General features: G+C 40.1%; 2 long non-coding RNA genes across 2 annotated transcripts; both read left to right on the top strand.

The window, feature by feature from the left end:
* Positions 1-513: 513 nt before the first annotated feature.
* LOC122007180 lies at positions 514-1,413 on the top strand. The gene is made up of 3 exons (XR_006118859.1): positions 514-537; positions 1,233-1,277; positions 1,379-1,413. It is a non-coding gene; the product is annotated as an uncharacterized LOC122007180 (long non-coding RNA).
* Positions 1,414-2,334: 921 nt separating this feature from the next.
* Positions 2,335-2,750, top strand: LOC122007185. The gene is made up of 3 exons (XR_006118860.1): positions 2,335-2,398; positions 2,550-2,644; positions 2,709-2,750. It is a non-coding gene; the product is annotated as an uncharacterized LOC122007185 (long non-coding RNA).
* The last annotated feature ends 14,589 nt before the right edge of the window (positions 2,751-17,339 follow it).

Consider the following 17,339-nt stretch of genomic DNA (forward strand, 5'->3'; position numbering starts at 1 on the left):
GCGTAGCATCAAAAAAAGCACCGCCCGCGAGCGAGCTCTTCTCCGCGAGCCCTAGCCACCTTCCTCTCCGCGAGCCACCGCCCTCTCCACGAGCGAGCTCCTCTTCGCGACCAGCCACCTTCCTCGCCGCGAGCCACCGCACCTTCCTCGCCGCGAGCATCCGCGAGCTGGAGCTCTCCGCGAACCCTATTCCTCTCCGCGAGCCACCTTCCTCTCCGCGAGGAGTCTCCTCACCGCAAGCCCAAGCAGCAGCGGCCAGACACCTTCCTCGCCGCGAGCCACGACCCTCTCCGCGAGCTCTAGCAGAAGCGCCGGCGCCTCCCTCTCCGTACTCGGGAGAATCCGAGAGAAGCAGAGTCGCCTCTCTCCCCTCCTGCTGCACTGTTCTGGAAAATCCTGCCGTGCTTGTCAAAATTAAACCTAGAACAAAGTAAAATTTTAAAATCCACCAGCGAAGACAAAATTCCACCAGGAATTTTGTCTTCGCTGGTGGAATTTTGTCGCCGCCTGTGGTACCGTGAGAACTCGGTGATCCAGGTAGTTTTCCGTCTCGACGATCTGTTTCCGAGCTCGATCTTTGGTTGTTTTCCGATGATGAAACAGGGATCTGAGTCGTCTGTCAAATTAGTTGATCCGTTGATGTGTGAGATCTTCTCCGATGAGTCTTATTCGTGGAGTTTCTGATCTCGATTTTTTGTCGGCATTTTTCGCATTAGGTTTGCCTTTAAATCTCAAAGCAACTGAATAAATATGTGCACATGATATATGTTTGAACTCTGTCGATTTGTACTTTGATGGGGATTGATTTCACTCGATCGGGAATGGTTGTTCTTCTTTATTTGTCGTAATCGAAACTTGTGTATCTCGTTATTTTTTCTTCTTCTTCTTCTGGCCTTTACATCTAGTGCTGTATTTCCGTTATCAGAACTATATGGAGGCATTGGTTCCTGGCGATCTAAAAACAATCTTACTTGGCAGATTATAAACTATTGTGCAAAAGGTGGGTCCCGCCGCCCAGCGGCCCCCTAGGCCTGGTCCCACAGGGATCCTAGGAGGAGGTAAATCAGCGGTGAATGTTGGCCCGGGTAAAGCGTTGTGTCTCCGAAATTTAACACAGTCGGCCCAGATTATTCATCCAGTGCGCGTCCATGGACCTTCGACCCTACGACTCATTGTGCAAGGATACCACGCCTTAACCGGTTGATCCAGCCTGCGGAGGCAATTCTTGGCAGATTATAAACTAGTGAATACTTCAGAAGGTTATCAGAAAATGACTGGTATGTCAACTTGGATTCATATTAACTGTCTTTATGAAGCGCTGATAGAATTCTTCCTGTCCGATACCCTTTTAATATGTATATATATTTTGTGCTGAAAGGTCTCGATACGTTTCACAGTCGGGAAGATAGAAAAGAAAGAAGATCAGATGTGGAGAACTCAGAAGATGAACGAAAAAGGTTGAGTTTAGGGTCTCTAAAGAAAAAGGCGTTGAGTGCTTCTTCGAGATTTACCCACTCTCTTAAGAAGCGAGGGAAAAAGAGAACCCCAAATAGGACTTCTACCGTGTCGATTGAAGATATAAGGGATGTGGAGGAGGAGCTTGCAGTCTATTCGTTCCGAAAGGAGCTATTTTCTAGAGACTTATTGCCTGAGAAACACGATGACTATCATATGATGCTCAGGTTAACTTTCCACTATTAAAGAACAGGAACTTTGTTTTAGCATTAAATCCTTCGCCTGACTTGCTTTAACTAGACTATAAGCATCTTTATTCAATATCAATTTTAAACATATGATTCAATTGGGTTTAATTTTACTCCGTGCTTGTCTCAACTTGGTGTTCTAGATGTGAAGCCTTCAGTTAAAGCACGGCAGGATTTTGAATCAAGCCTTCAGTTAAAGCTTCAATAAATAACATATTTATTGAAGCTTACAATAATCTGGTAAGTTGATAATGGTCTAATATGTCAAAATGTGGTATCCTTTTTGATGGTGAGCCAGGTTAGTTAATGATCGACTTTCTTGCACATTAAAAGGGGAATGCTCTCAAAGACGCTGGACATTATAGGGTGACTTTTTAATTTGGATATTTTTATTCTCTTAAGTTTTTTTCCTTGTTGAATAACTTCATTTTAATAATTTTTCCCAAGTCATCCTTTGCTTTACAACCTAACCATCCACAAGCATTGTCAAGCCTTGGCAACATATACATGGATTGGTAAGCTTTAGAAATGTTTGATGACAACTGTGTGGATACTTTATTTTTGTTTCTTAATGAAACTTCTCTTCATGTAGCAACATGATGAGTGTTGCTGCATCATTCTATAAGGCAACTTTAGCAGTTACAACAGGGATATCTACGCCCTTCAACAACTTGGCTATTATATACAAGCAACAGGTAGAGTATTATATCTGCCTTTTTCATTGCTAGTTTGAGAGTTACTGCATATTGCCTCATTTAATGGAAGAAAGTCATATAATTTGTCTATCATCTTCTTTGCTGTCTTTGCCCCTAGTTGGAAATTGATAGTTCTCTTGTATTACACCAGGGAAATTATGCAGAAGCGATAGCCTGTTACAATGAAGTTCTTCGCAGACTGCTACTGATGGTCTTGTCAATAGAGGGAACAAGATGGCATCAGAGGTAGTACAATAAATAGTACAATAAATCACAGAAATCACAATGAAGTTTTTCTGGTTGGTAGTAGAAATCACAGAAAATAGGGGGCTTAGTGCAGGATATTCAGGATACCAAGATGACATCAGAGGTAGTACAATAAATAGTATATCTCTTCATCAGAGGTAGCTTTGTTCTTCTATGCTTCCTTCACTGGATTTGTTGTGTAGTCATATTTCTTTGTTCAACCATTATCATGCCTAGTAATTTGTTGTATGATGCTGTCGGTTCTTATCAATCTGTACACTTGAATTAGAAGAAGCAAATTATCTATGTTATATTCTAAGCAGCATATACTAAGTGTCATATATGAAAGTTTTAGATTCTATGTTATATTCGTTATCTTCCACAGCAGCCTTTAAAAACTCAGTATTCTATTTTATTTGATACATGTACATATTTGTTTTAGTTATTTGACATATGGTGGATTTATGTGTTTTTACAGTTTACAAATCTCAAGTACTCCAGAGTTAAAATTGACGAAGTGAGTTGAATGCATGCTAGATTACATTTGAAGTGCGGTTCTACCTTGATGTGTTAAAAGAATGTTCTACCTTGATTTTGATATCTATTAGCTAGCTTTTGATGTAAAAAGAATGTTTGGGTATTTTATGGATATTGTTGTAAGAAGATTATTTATATAATTTGTGAATATTTGTGTATTTTATGGATATTATTGAATGAAGAATATTTGTATAATTTGTGAATATTTGTGTATTTTTTTTTGTTATTGTCGGTTTTTCATTATTTCGGAAATCAAATTTGTGCTGTAAAAAAATATACATATTACATCGGTTTTTCACCGCTGTAAAACTGGTGTTATTAACTAATATTACATCGGTCATTTACCGCTGCCAAAACTGGTGTTATTAGCATACAATATTACATCGGTTTTACACCGTTGATGAAACGGTGTCGTTAAGTGATACTACACCGGTTAATAACCGATTCGAAGACCGGTGTCGTTAAGTGATACTACATCGGTTTTAACCCGATGTCTAAAATGGCAGACTTTTAACATCGGCTTCATAGACATCAGTCGAAAATGAAATAGACACCGGTGGAAAACCGATGTCTATGAAGGTTTTTGTTGTAGTGAGAAAAGAACCTTCGGAAATGAACCAAACGTATCTTTGGCATCTAAGGCTTGGACATATTAACTTAAGTATGATTCAAAGGCTTGTAGCCGATGGACTCTTGGGTTCATTAGAATTGGAAAACTTTCCAACATGTGAATCTTTCTTGGAAGGTAAAATGACCAAGAGACCTTTTAAGGCCAAGGGGTATAGAGCCAAAGATGCGTTAGAACTGGTTCATTCTGATTTGTGTGGTCCTATGTCTATCCAGGCAAGAGGAGGTTATGAATACTTCGTTTCCTTTATAGACGATTATTCAAGATACGGATATATTTACCTGATGCGCCGCAAGTTTGAATGCTTTGAGAAGTTCAAAGAATATAGGGCTGATGTGGAGAAACGTCTTGGTAAAAATATCAAGACACTACGGTTTGACCATGGTGACGAATACCTCTTTGGAGAGTTTAGGAATTACTTATCAGAAGTCGAGATTCAATCCCAATTGTCTAGACCTGGTACACCCCAACAGAATGGTGTGGTGGAACAAAGGAATATGACTCTTATGGAAATGGTTAGATCGATAATGAGTTATTCAGAATTACCAAATTCATTTTGGGGATATGCTTTGGAAACAGCAGTGTACATTCTGAATATGGTACCGTCTAAAACAGTTCCTTCTACTCCCATGGAATTATGAAATGGGTGAAAGCCTAGTCTGAATCATATCCGGATATGGGGTAGTCCAACACATGCTGAAGGGAGATACTGACAAGTTGGAATCACGTACAAAAGTTTGTCTGTTTGTGGGATATCCTAAGGGAACGAAAGGTGGTTTGTTTTATAATCCTAAAAATCAGAAAATCATTGTTAGCACCAATGCTCAATTTTTAGAAGAAGATTATGTAATGAACCATAAGCCCATGAGTGAAATTGTTCTAGAGGAAATTAGAGAGGGCGCACGTCTACTTTAGTACCAATAGTACAAGATGAAGTACCACAAGAAACTGCAACACGTGTCACACAAGATACACAGCCAGAGACAGTGTCTCGTCGTAGTGGGAGGGTTGTGAGGCAACCTAAGAGATTCATGTTTTTGGGTGAGTCTTCAGACTTGATCCTAGGTAAACATGAACCTGATCCCCGAACATATGACGAAGCACTTCAAGATATAGATGCAGTATCTTGGCAAAAGGCAATGAATTCTGAAATAGAATCTATATATTCTAATAAGGTCTGAGAGCTTGTAGAACCACCTAATGGTGTAAAAGCCATTAGATGCAAGTGGATCTACAAAAGGAAAAGAGGGATAGATGGGAAGGTAGAAACCTTCAAAGCAAGGCTTATTGCGAAAGGGTATACTCAGAAAGAGGGAATCGATTATGAGGAGACTTTTTCACCGGTAGTCATGCTTAAGTCTATCCGGATACTCTTATCCATTGTCGCTCATATGGATTATGAGATTTGGCAAATGGATGTCAAGACAGCTTTCCTTAATGGAAGTCTTGAAAAAAATATCCATATGAAGCAACCAGAAGGGTTCATTGAAAAGGGCAAAGAGCATTTAGTGTGCAAGCTTAATCGGTCCATTTATGGACTGAAGCAAGCTTCAAGATCTTGGAACATCCGGTTTAATGAAGTAATCCAGTCATACGGATTTATTCAGTGTCCGGATGAGTCTTGTGTATACAAGAAGTGTAACGGAAACGTGGTGGTATTTCTTGTACTATACGTAGATGATATCTTGTTAATTGGCAACAATGTCAAGGTATTATCGGACGTAAGGGTATGGTTGTCCAAACAATTTGATATGAAGGACTTAGGAGAATGTACACACATTCTTGGGATCAAAGTTATAAGGGATCGCAAGAAAAGAATGTTGTGTCTATCCCAAGCTTTATATATAGATACAATTCTTGCTCATTTTAGCATGCAAAACTCCAAGAAAGGTTTCTTACCTTTTAGGCATGGAGTAGCTTTATCTAAAGAGATGTCTCCGAAGACATCAAAGGAGATAGAGGACATGAAGGTAGTTTCTTATGCCTCGGCTGTAGGAAGCCTTATGTATGCAATGCTGTGTACGAGACCTGATATCTGTTTTTCCATAGGCATGGTTAGCAGATATCAAAGTAACCCTGGACAAGGACATTGGACTGCTGTGAAGCATATATTAAAGTACCTGAGAAGGACTAGAGATTATATGCTAGTCTAACAAGCAGACGATTTGCTCCCTGTGGGTTACACGGATTCAGACTTCCAATCAGATAAGGACAATAGTAAGTCTACGTCAGGTTATGTGTTTACTCTAGGAGGTGGAGCCATTGCATGGAGGAGTGTTAAGCATAAATGCGTCTCGGACTCAACCATGGAAGTTGAGTATGTGGCAGCCTCTGAGGCAGCCAAAGAAGCTGTATGGCTCAGGAACTTTCTAATGGACTTAGATGTGATTCCTGGTTTTCCCAAGATTATCACAACTTATTGTGATAATAGCGGTGCAGTTGCAAACTCGAAGGAACCACGAGCCCATAAAGCAAGTAAACATATAGAGCGCAAGTACCACCTGATACGAGACATCGTTAAGCGAGGAGAAGTTGTCGTCTCCAAGATTGCATCAGCAGATAACCTAACAGATCCTTTCAATAAGGCCCTTCCGGCGAAAGCTTTTGATCGGCATGTGGAGGGGATGGGAATCAGATGTATGGCAATAGATATGGCAGCTTAGTCTTTTAGTATAAGTGGGAGATTGTTGGAGTGTATACTAAAAGCCTAGCTTTTGTAAATATTTATTTTTGAAATAAAAGAATCACATTGGTCAATATCTGCATTTATTTGTTAAATGAATTGTTCAATTAATTTATATAGTAGATAACATTGAGTGTGGTGTCACACTCAGAAGATCATGTTGTCAGTTCTCTATAAATTATAAACAGTTGCTCAAGACTAAGATGGAAAGGAACAAACCATCAGAATAGTCGTAGTGTAATTAAGTATTAGTTTATCTTGACTAATAAATTACACTGATACACTTTAAGTGTATTGAGTAGGACCATTTAGGTAAGTTCTTTTTGTACTGACTTAGTAAAAGAACTAGACCTTAGTTATTATGGAAGTGTGTGCTCTTAATCCTAATATAATAACAAGCACATATATTTAATATTTATTTTTTTGACTTATCAAAATGTGAGGTTTAGCTCGATAAATCAATATGCCCGATAAGTTGGGAAATAATATTACTTATAGTGTGTGTTGTTAATTATAGAAGGAATCTGTGTCCTAGTTATCTAGGTTGAGAATGCCCCCAAGAGGAGCTCATAAGGATTGTCATGTTAAACCCTGCAGGTGGACTTAGTCCGACATGACAATGAAGTTGAGTGGTACTACTCTTGGAGCTAGATATTAATTAAGTGAGTTGTGAGTAACTTACTTAATTAGTGGACATTCGTAATCTTAAATACTGGGAGACTAACACACTCATGATAAGAAGGAGCCCATAATGTAATTTGGGATTGGTGCGGTAGTGCGATAATAACTCTCTAGTGGAATGAGTTATTATCGAGGAACTTAAGTTGTGTGTTCGGGGCGAACACGGGATACTCAAGCTCATCGGAAGGCCAAAACTAATTTCCCCTCTAGGTCCCTGTCGTAGCCTCATTATTGCCTCAAGTCCATCCAAATGTAAGGCTCTTTCTTGGTGTCCAAGAAGTGGGCCGGTCCAATGCTTGGTGACCAAGCAAGGGCCGGCCACATCCTCTTTATAGGGGTCGGCCCTATTTCTTGGTGACCAAGCATGTAGGGGCCGACCAAGATTAATTCAAATAAGAGGGGTGTTTTGAATTTTTAAAATCTTCTCTTTGTAGAAAACTATAAGTTTTAAAAGAGATATTTTAATTTTAAAAAAAAACTTTCCTTATTTGAATTTGGTCACGTGTTTTAATAGAGTGTTTTAAAAGTTTTAAAACTTTCTTTTTTTAACCATCCTCATGGTTTAAGAAATAAAAGGAAGATAAGTTTTAAAATTAAAATTTTCTATCATCATGTTAAAAAAAAAATTTTATAAGAGAAGTTTTAAATTTTAAAACATGGTTTTAATTTTTTAGAACTTTCCTTTTTTAACTCCTACTTTAGGAAAGAGAACTTGTAAAAAATTTATGAGAGGAATTCTTCTTGTAAAATTTTATTAAAAAATTATTTTGTTTCTTTCCTAAATAAGGTGGCCGGCCACCTTGCTTGGTGCCCAAGCAAGGGGCCAGCCAAACCCAATCCTAAACTGTTGGTGCAACCTTAGGTCAAGGTTGACCTGGGTGACCCGACTCGAGTTGACCTGACTCGAGGTATATTTTGATGTTTGACAAGAATGGAGAAGTTATACTTTGATGTTTGACAAGAATAGGAACTTGGGGGATTGTGGGTGCAACCTTAGGTCAAGGTTGACCTGGTTGACCCGACTTGAGTTGACCTGATTCGGGAAAAGTCCAAGTATGGAGACTTGGCACGGAAAAGTCCAAGCAGGGAGCTTGGCACGGGAAAAGTCCAAGTATGGAGACTTGGCACGGAAAAGTCCAAGCAGGGAGCTTGGCACGGGAAAAGTCCAAGTATAGAAGCTTGGCATGGGAGGTCAGAGAGGGCTCGGTAGCTCGTTCTCTGGACTGGATGGAGTCGGAGAGGGCTCGGTAGCTCGTTCTCCGGACTAGGTCAGAGAGGGCTTGGTAGCTCATTTTCTGGACTGGATTGAGTCGGAGAGGGCTCGGTAGCTCGTTCTCCGGACTATGTCAGAGAGGGCTCGGTAGCTCGTTCTCTGGACTGGATGGAGTCGGAGAGGGCTCGGTAGCTCGTTGATAACCATGATTTTACTACATTATTTTAATTCATATATGCATGGTTTGATGTTGATTTTATAGGTTTAAATCATGGTTACATTACATTTTGTGCATTGTGTGTAATTTTGGACTTAATTGTAAATTATATTATTTTTCGTGTTATTTGATGCTAATATTTGATTCTTATTTTGTAGGCATCAAAGGATCTTGGATTTGGATCTATTTGGACCGAAATTGGGCTCAAATCGGAGTTCAAACGAGAAGATCTAGTCATTGAGCATTATGGGTCGTTTATCAAGAATAGGACAGATCTGTACCACTCGTTCTCCAGACTAGGTCAGAGAGGGCTCGGTAGCTCGTTCTCTGGACCGGACGTGGAAGTCGGAGAGGGCTCGGTAGCTCGTTCTCCGGACTAGGTCAGAGAGGGCTCGGTAGCTCAGTCTCTGGACCGGACGAAGTTGGAGAGGGCTCGGTAGCTCGTTCTCTGGACTAGGTCAGAGAGGGCTCAGTAGCTCGTTCTCCGGACTAGGTCAGAGAGGGCTCGGTAGCTCGTTCTCTGGACCAGGAAGACGTTAGGGTTTAGGGCTGGATAGCTCTAAAACAGGCATTGGATCGGTCTGTTGACCGATCCAGTGATACTTTGGCTGTCTGGATCGGTCTGTCGACCGATCCAGTGATACCTTAGTTATCTGATCGGTCTCATGACCGATCAATAACCACACAGTAGCTCTCTGTTGGTTTTCTGATCGGTCTGGTGACCGATCAGTAAGAGGAGAACTATAGGGGGATCAATAGGGGGATCGGTCTGTAGACCGATCCACCTATGGCCTGATCGGTCCATAGACCGATCAGGGCTCGGCAACCAACTTTCTGTGAGAGTTGGGATCGGTCTGGGGACCGATCAGCCTAGGGCCTGATCGGTCCCCTGACCGATCAGATCCTCCCTGGACCGATCAGGGTGGAGCCTGATCGGTCCAGGTCTAGCCGTTGAGTCACAACGGCTAGATTTAGGTCTCTATCTTCTTCTTCACAGGTTCATATAAATCAAGATGTGGAGGGCCTCTACTGCTGATGGTCTTCTTCTTCTTCTTGCTCTTGCGATCTAAGCTTTGTTGAGCTCTCCACTACTGAAGCTTCGTGTGAGCTTCCCTCGGCTGGACTCCAACTGATCAGTTGTTGCTGTTGTTGGCATCCGTGAAGTGGTTGCTTCATCACCAGTCGACGAGAAGGCAAGCAAACTAGTGTTTTTACATTCATATTGTTCTTGGCTTCTTACTATATCTTTGTACTTCGATCTTGCTGTTGCAAGAGAGATTGTGGCGAGATTTCTCCACCCAGAAGGAGTTTTCATTAGTCGATTTTCCGGGGTTTCATCCACCGACGGATTGATAGGATTCGTCCACCTTACGGATACGCCGAGGAGTAGGAGTATCATCTCCGAACCTCGTTATATCGTCGCGTTTGAGGTTTGATATTCTCCATTTTCGTTTCTACTTTTTATTTCCGCTGCGCTAACTCAAATTGTTGGAAGAAACGAGAATTTGGGGTCGGCTATTCACACCCCCCCTCTCTAGCCGCATCCGAAGGTCCTAATAATTGTAGGATCGAAAAGAACTTAGATATCTTCACAATTACATGATATTGTCCACTTTGGGCCTAAGCCCTCATGGTTTTGCTCTTGGGCTCTACCCAAAAGGCCTCATGCCAATGGAGATATCTTTTCTCTTATAAACCCATGATCTTTCCCATGTGTTTTCAATATGGGACTATGTTTGCAACCTTGCAACCCCAACAATCCCCCCCTCAAACAAAGGACCATAGGATTCTCACGTCCGATTCTCGACCCACCAGGTCTTCCTGCCCCTCGGTCCACCCGACCTACTAGGACTTCCTTGCCTAGTCGCAACTAGGACTTCCTGCCTGGTGTCTGGTCCTCTTGATCCGAACATAGGAGCCCCCACTTTCTTTGTTCGAGGTCAATATTGTACCCACATGGCTCAATCAGACCATAGCTCTTGTGCACAGTCGGCGGTTAAATCTTCTGGCAGTCCGAGCTCTGATACCAATTGTAGGATCGAAAAGAATTTAGATATCATCACAATAGCATGATATTGTCCACTTTGGGCCTAGACCCTCATGACTTTGCTCTTGGGCTCTCCCCAAAAGGCCTCATGCCAATGGAGATGTCTTTTCTCTTATAAACCCATGATCTTTCCCATGTTAAAAAAGGAAATTTTATAAGAGAAGTTTTAAATTTTAAAACATGGTTTTAATTTTTTAGAACTTTCATTTTTTAACTCCTACTTTAGGAAAGATAGCTTGTAAAAATTTTATGAGAGGAATTCTTCTTGTAAAATTTTATTAAAAAATTATTTTGTTTCTTTCCTAAATAAGGTGGCCGACCACCTTGCTTGGTGCCCAAGCAAGGGGCCAGCCAAACCCAATCCTAAACCAAATAGGATTGATCACAACCATTAATTTGGTGATTGATTCAATCAAGAGGAAAGAAAAGGAAAATAAAAAGGGAAAAGGAAAATTGTAAAAGTTTTTCCTTATTTGCCTTGGGTAAGTAATTTAAAAGAAGGGGTGAGGGGGTTTCATGAGATACAAGAACTCTTATTTTTTGGCTTGGAGGCTCTCTTGGTGGTCGGCCCCTCTCTCCCTCTCTTCTCCCTTTGCTCTCTTTTCTATTGTGGTGGTGGTGGCCGAATATTACAAGGAGGAGAAGCTCTTTTGGGTGGTGTTCATCTTGGAGGATCGTCGCCCACACGACGTCCAAGGCGAGGCGAGGAATACGGCAGAAGATCTCGAGGTCATTAGCTTACAAAGAGAAGGTATAACTAGTAGTTTTCTTCCGCATCATACTAGTTATTTTCTTTGTAAGAATTCTAAATACAAGAGGCAATTAGATCTAGTTTTTCGAATTTATTTTTCGAGTTTGTGTTTTCTTCTTTTTCGAATTTGTGATTCGATTGTTCCTTTTGGTTAACCTAGAGTTATTTAAGGAAATAAATATTAGCTTTCCTTAAAAGGCCATGTGCCTAGGCGGTGGTGGTTGCTCCCATATCCAAGAAGGCCATGTGCCTCGCCATGAAGTCCTGGAAGCCAATTTTGGAAATTAATATTTATGGAATTAATAACTTAGGTAGATTTGAATCAATAGTGTTAAGTTCCGCTTGCGATTCAAATCTAAACCATTAAGAACAGATAAGTTAAATTTGGAATCAATGATGTTAAGTTTCGTCTGCGATTCCTAATTTAACTTCTAAAGAACACAATAGGTTATTTAAGGAAAGGTTCGACACTTGTACAAAAATTTTTGTACAGTCGAACCGGTACGTTTTCCTAGGACTAACCAACACCTAAACCCTCACCTCGCCTAACTTCACCGGTTCTAGAGCTCCAAGAGAAGACAACTAAAGGAGGGGTTGGTAGCTAAGATTTAAAGGCATGTTCTCAACCATGTTATTGTTTTATTTAACTTCTATGTCTTGTGAAGTTTTGGATTTTATAGTTTGTTAGTTTTGGTTCTGTTGTGGTGTAAATTAGCCTCAATGGGTGAACGAATTTTACTTAGGTGTCTTCTGTTGAAATGTAGGAAATTTAGTTAGCTTTCATTACCAATTTACAGAACTCTTTTCGGATTAAAGATGAATTTCATATGATTTTTGTACCACTGACTGATGAATCTAGAATTATGTTGTGACCTTGTTACTTTTGGTTCTGTTATGGTGTACATTAGACTCAATGGGTTAACTAATTTTACTTCAATGTCTTCTGTTAAAATGTAGAAAATTTAGTTAGCTTTCATTACCAATTTATGAAACCCTTTTCGGATCAAATATGAATATCATATGATTTTTATACCACTGACTGACGAATATGGAATTATGCTGTGACCTTGCTACTTTTGGTTTTGTTGTGGTATAAATTAGCCTCAATGGATGAACGAATTTCACTTTGGTATCTTCTGTTGAAATGTAGAAAATTTAGTTAGCTTTTATTACCAATTTACAGAACCCTTTTCGAATCAAAGATGAATTTCATATAATTTTTATACCACTGACTGACGAATATGAAATTATGTTGTGACCTTGCTGCTTTTGGTTCTATTGTGGTGAGTTTTAAATTCTTTTTAGGGGATCTTATTCATCATGATGTTGTCCTACCGTTGTTCCATGTTTTTCCCATATCTTGTTTTATTTTAGTTCTTCAAGTTCATGTATGTTTAGGTACCCTATATAAGTTTCGATTTTGGTTGTATGTATGTGTTAAGAAGATGATACCATGTTAACTTTTATAGATTTGTAGGGTTTGGATTGTATAAGACCTCATGCTCTTTTATTACTTAGAAGTTGATACCATGCTAGCTCCTAGAAATTTTGATACCATAAAGTTGAACCCAAGTTTATGATTACTTTTTATCATATGTAGGTTCGGATCTTAGGGGTTAAGTTGCCATGAAACTAACCATCTTGTGCTTAAGATATATGTAAATTTTTGGAATTTGGTTTTGTTATACCTTTGTTTATTTTTACTTCTTATCATGCTAACTAATGAGTCACATGTTAATGTTAGGGAATTAGGATGTTGGATCTAGTTTTGTGCATGTTTCTTCTTTCTCTTCATCATGTTAACTTAATGAGTCATATGTTAATTCTATGCGTTTCAGACTTTTGGGGTTTAATATATGCACTCAATTATATTTTGATAACTTAGTATGTTAAATTAGTTCGTTATTTTATGGACATGTATGTTATGAAATTGACAATAATATGTATGTGTAATGTGGTTCCAATATGTAACTGATACCATGTGAAGTTATAAGTAGTTCTCTTTACGAAGACAGTTTAAGAACCATGCATGTATACTTGTGAGTATGATATGAAAGAGTATATGGATAAGTAGAGGAATACGTGCATGGATGGCGATAATAAGGGATTGGTGCCTCGGGATGAGCTCCGGGGAGGGCCTTTCCAAAAATGAATGATGGTGCAACGCATTGGTTTCGACTAATGTGAGTTGTACCATAAGTCATATGCTTGTTGCACAACTAATTACATGATCACGGACCAAATGAGCAGGCTCTAATGATGGTTACCACACCTATATTATGTTCGTCCCTTATTAAGTTATGCATATGTTTTCCTTTCTGTAAAGTAAGTTTATGCTCCATGCTTCTTAATTTTATTCTTGCTTATATTATGCTCTTGTTAGGTTTTAGATCTTTGCATTAATAATGCCTAAAATTATATTTTGCTATCCTCATGTTATGCTTTATCTATGCAATTATTTATGTGGGACAAAAAGTATGATAATATATATGTTTGGCAAGAGTATGTTCATGATTATGCTCTCCTTATGTTTACGCAAAACAATTATCTAGAGGATAAATTAGTTAATATAGGTTTCTCGATAGGACACATGGATATAAGAACTAATTAATGCATAATATGATTTGAATGTGCTTACTCTCTCGACTCACAGATGATTTTAACTATTTCAGGCAATGAGATGAATGAGGCAAGAGGCGTTGACAAGTGGGCTAGCTCGGGACAACGACTGTCAACCCGAATTCCTTGCAGTTTAGTTTCCTCATCCGTTGGATGTTTCTTTTGTAGAATAAATTCTGAAACTATATGACCAATACCTAATGTTGCTAGTAATTAAATGTTTTAAGAATTATTCAAGTATCTCAGTCAAATCGAGACTATATTATGGTTGTAGGTGCATTTATGATCCGGGACATCCGTAAAAAAAAAATTGGGGACGTTTAAACAACCTACTATATCTCGATCAAGTATTGAAGATGAATATATAGTTGTTGCTAATGTAACATTTGAAATCATTTGGCTTTGATATCTTCTTTTAGAATTACATCTTTCTGTGTGATAACATTGGAGTAATATATTTTATTACAAATCCAATTTTTCATGCTCGTAAAAAACATGTGGAGATAGATTTTCACTATATACAAGAACATGTAGCGGCTAAACAACTGTCAATCTCCCACATTTCTACATAGGATCAAGTTTCTAACATCTTCACTAAACTGTTATCTAAACAAATATTTACAGATTGACAACCAAACTAAATGTATTTCACATTTCATTAAAATTTTCATGGATAATAATGACAAAGATAAGGATAATAATGAAGACTTATCATGTTTTGGATAGAAATCAAAAACCATTTTAATTACTAAAGACTTACCCTATTTGGATAGTAATTGCGACCATATTTGTCGTTGTTTCTATAATGGCTAAGATGGCATGTCATATTTATTATTATAATGTTTATCATGATATTTTTTATATATTATCTTAATAATTTACATAAATATGTTTGTTAGCATGGGACAATTAATCAATAAAAGAAAGTGATTACTTTCTCTTTGCTCTTGTCTGTTCTTTCTCTTTGCATTCTATCAAGAGGCACATATCTGTTACGGTTGATGTTATCGATGCTAGATTAGAGGAGGCTTAAAGTGTTGATCTATCACATGGGCAGATGATGGAGGATTACGAGTTACAATACTTTGTAGCTTGTCTAAATGTCGCAAAACATTATTTCACCATGCAACATGCAAAAAATGACTACTTTAAACAAGTGGATTGGAATAGTACATTCTTTAGTTAAGAGGAATAACAGGAGGAATGAAGTCACTGCTGTAGAAAAGAATGATGGCAACCTTACGGAGTCGTTTGAAGAAGTTGTGCATGTTTTCACCGAGCATTTTCAGAAGCAACTAGGCACTACTCCTGACCGGTCTGATTTTGCCCACTCCTGCATGAATTTTGGCCGGCATATCAGCACTGAACAGCACTCTCAGCTTGTTCGTCAGCCAACGGTTGAAGAAATAAAGGCGGCGTTGTTCGATATAGGCGACCAGCGGGCGCCCGGTTCAGATGGGTACAGCTCAAAGTTTTTTAAGCACGCATGGGACACCGTTGGAGTAGACTTGACTGCTGCAATTATTGAGTTTTTCAGCAGCGGCAAATTACTAAAAAGATGGAATCATACATTGATAGCACTTGTCCCCAAGTCAGCGCATGCGAGCAAGGTGACAGATTACCGGCCTATCTCTTGTTGCACGGTGTTTTACAAGGTCATATCTAAACTACAGGCGGCCAGTCTGATACATTAGACAACATTCTACACCAGTCAAAGGCTGCTTTTGTGCAGGGCCAACTCATTACTGATAATATACACTTGGCTCAGGAGCTCTTTCGAAAGTACTATAGGAAGTGTATCTCTCCTAGATGCATCATGAAGATTGACCTGCAAAAGACATTTGACTCAGTTTATTGAGATTTTCTACATGAGGTACTCATTGGTCTACAGTTCTCTAAGAAGTTGATATCTTGGATAACGGAGTGTGTAACTAATGTTGGTGCAATCGACCTAGGTTTGATCGGTACAATCATGGTTTTGATGTATGTGTCAAAGGGTTTAAGATTAGGTTTTCATATTGGTTTGATATGTGTTTGAGTCTTGCATGACTTGGTGAAACACATGAGCAAAAGATTATCCGATGGCTCGGATCCTTGAGTCAGTGAAGGATGGTGTGGAAGACATCCAAGGGGCCGTCAGACTAGGAGCAATGGAGTGGAGCCGAGGAAATCAGACTTCAAAGCAACAAAATGATGGCATGGAGAGGAGCCGCGTGCTCGGGTGCATCTGAGGGACGAAGACCGAGGAAAAGGGTTTCAAGGGTGACTCCAGAAAGGATGAGTGTGAGTGAATATAAGGTACCAGTCGACTGGTCTAAATTCATAAAAGCATAGTATGGTTCTGTGCTCGACGGTTGAGAAGACCAGTTGACTGGTGATGACACCAGTCGACTGGTAGATAGACGTTAGCAGGATCGCGAATTTTACAGTGTCGTTGGCCGTGTCCAACGGCTACACTAGTTGACTGGTGCATGGACCAGTCAACTGGTGCCGGGATGAGTTGATTTGTTGTTCAACTCTCTCCTTTTATTTTTATGAAACTTGGGGCATTAAAGGAGGTTACTGGTTTGATTGAAACTCTCCTAGTCTTTGCCTCCAAGCTTCTAACGTCTACTCTCTTCCTCCACAACCTACACTTCATCTTGTAAAGAGGAAGAGAGCATTGTGAGAGGTTTGCTCCACCGAGAAGGAGAAAGCTCTAGCCAGAGATTGCTGGGGACTAATCCACCGATGGATTAAGGGTTTGTCCACCTCAAGGATAAGCCGTGGAGTAGGAGCAAGCAATCTTCGAACCACGTTACATCGATTGTGTTAGCGTTTGTATTCTTGTTTGCTTTCATTGCTTTAGTTTTTGTATTTCCGCTTGCACAACTAACGTCTTGTAGAGAAGCAATCAAATTGGGGGTGTCCTAACTATTCAACCCCCCTTTTAGACGGTCATACTATCCCCAACAAGTGGTATCCGTTTCCTGCACTGGGTGCGTCCGCTCTGCGCACCACCATGGCACTGCACTGGGTGCGTCCGCTCTGCGCACCACCAAGGCACTGGGTGCCTCCGTTTTCTGCACTGGGTGCGTCCGCTCTGCGCACCACCAAGGCACTGCACTGGGTGCCTCCGCTCTGCGCACCACCAAGGCACTGCACTGGGTGCCTCCGCTCTGCGCACCACCATGGCACTGCACTGGGTGCCTCCGCTCTGCGCACCACCAAGGCACTGGGTGCCTCCGTTTTCTGCACTGGGTGCGTCCGCTCTGCGCACCACCAAGGCACTGCACTGGGTGCCTCCGCTCTGCGCACCACCAAGGCACTGGGTTTTTTT

Source organism: Zingiber officinale, chromosome 1A (assembly GCF_018446385.1).
Source record: "Zingiber officinale cultivar Zhangliang chromosome 1A, Zo_v1.1, whole genome shotgun sequence".
Classification (NCBI taxonomy): Eukaryota; Viridiplantae; Streptophyta; class Magnoliopsida; order Zingiberales; family Zingiberaceae; genus Zingiber; species Zingiber officinale.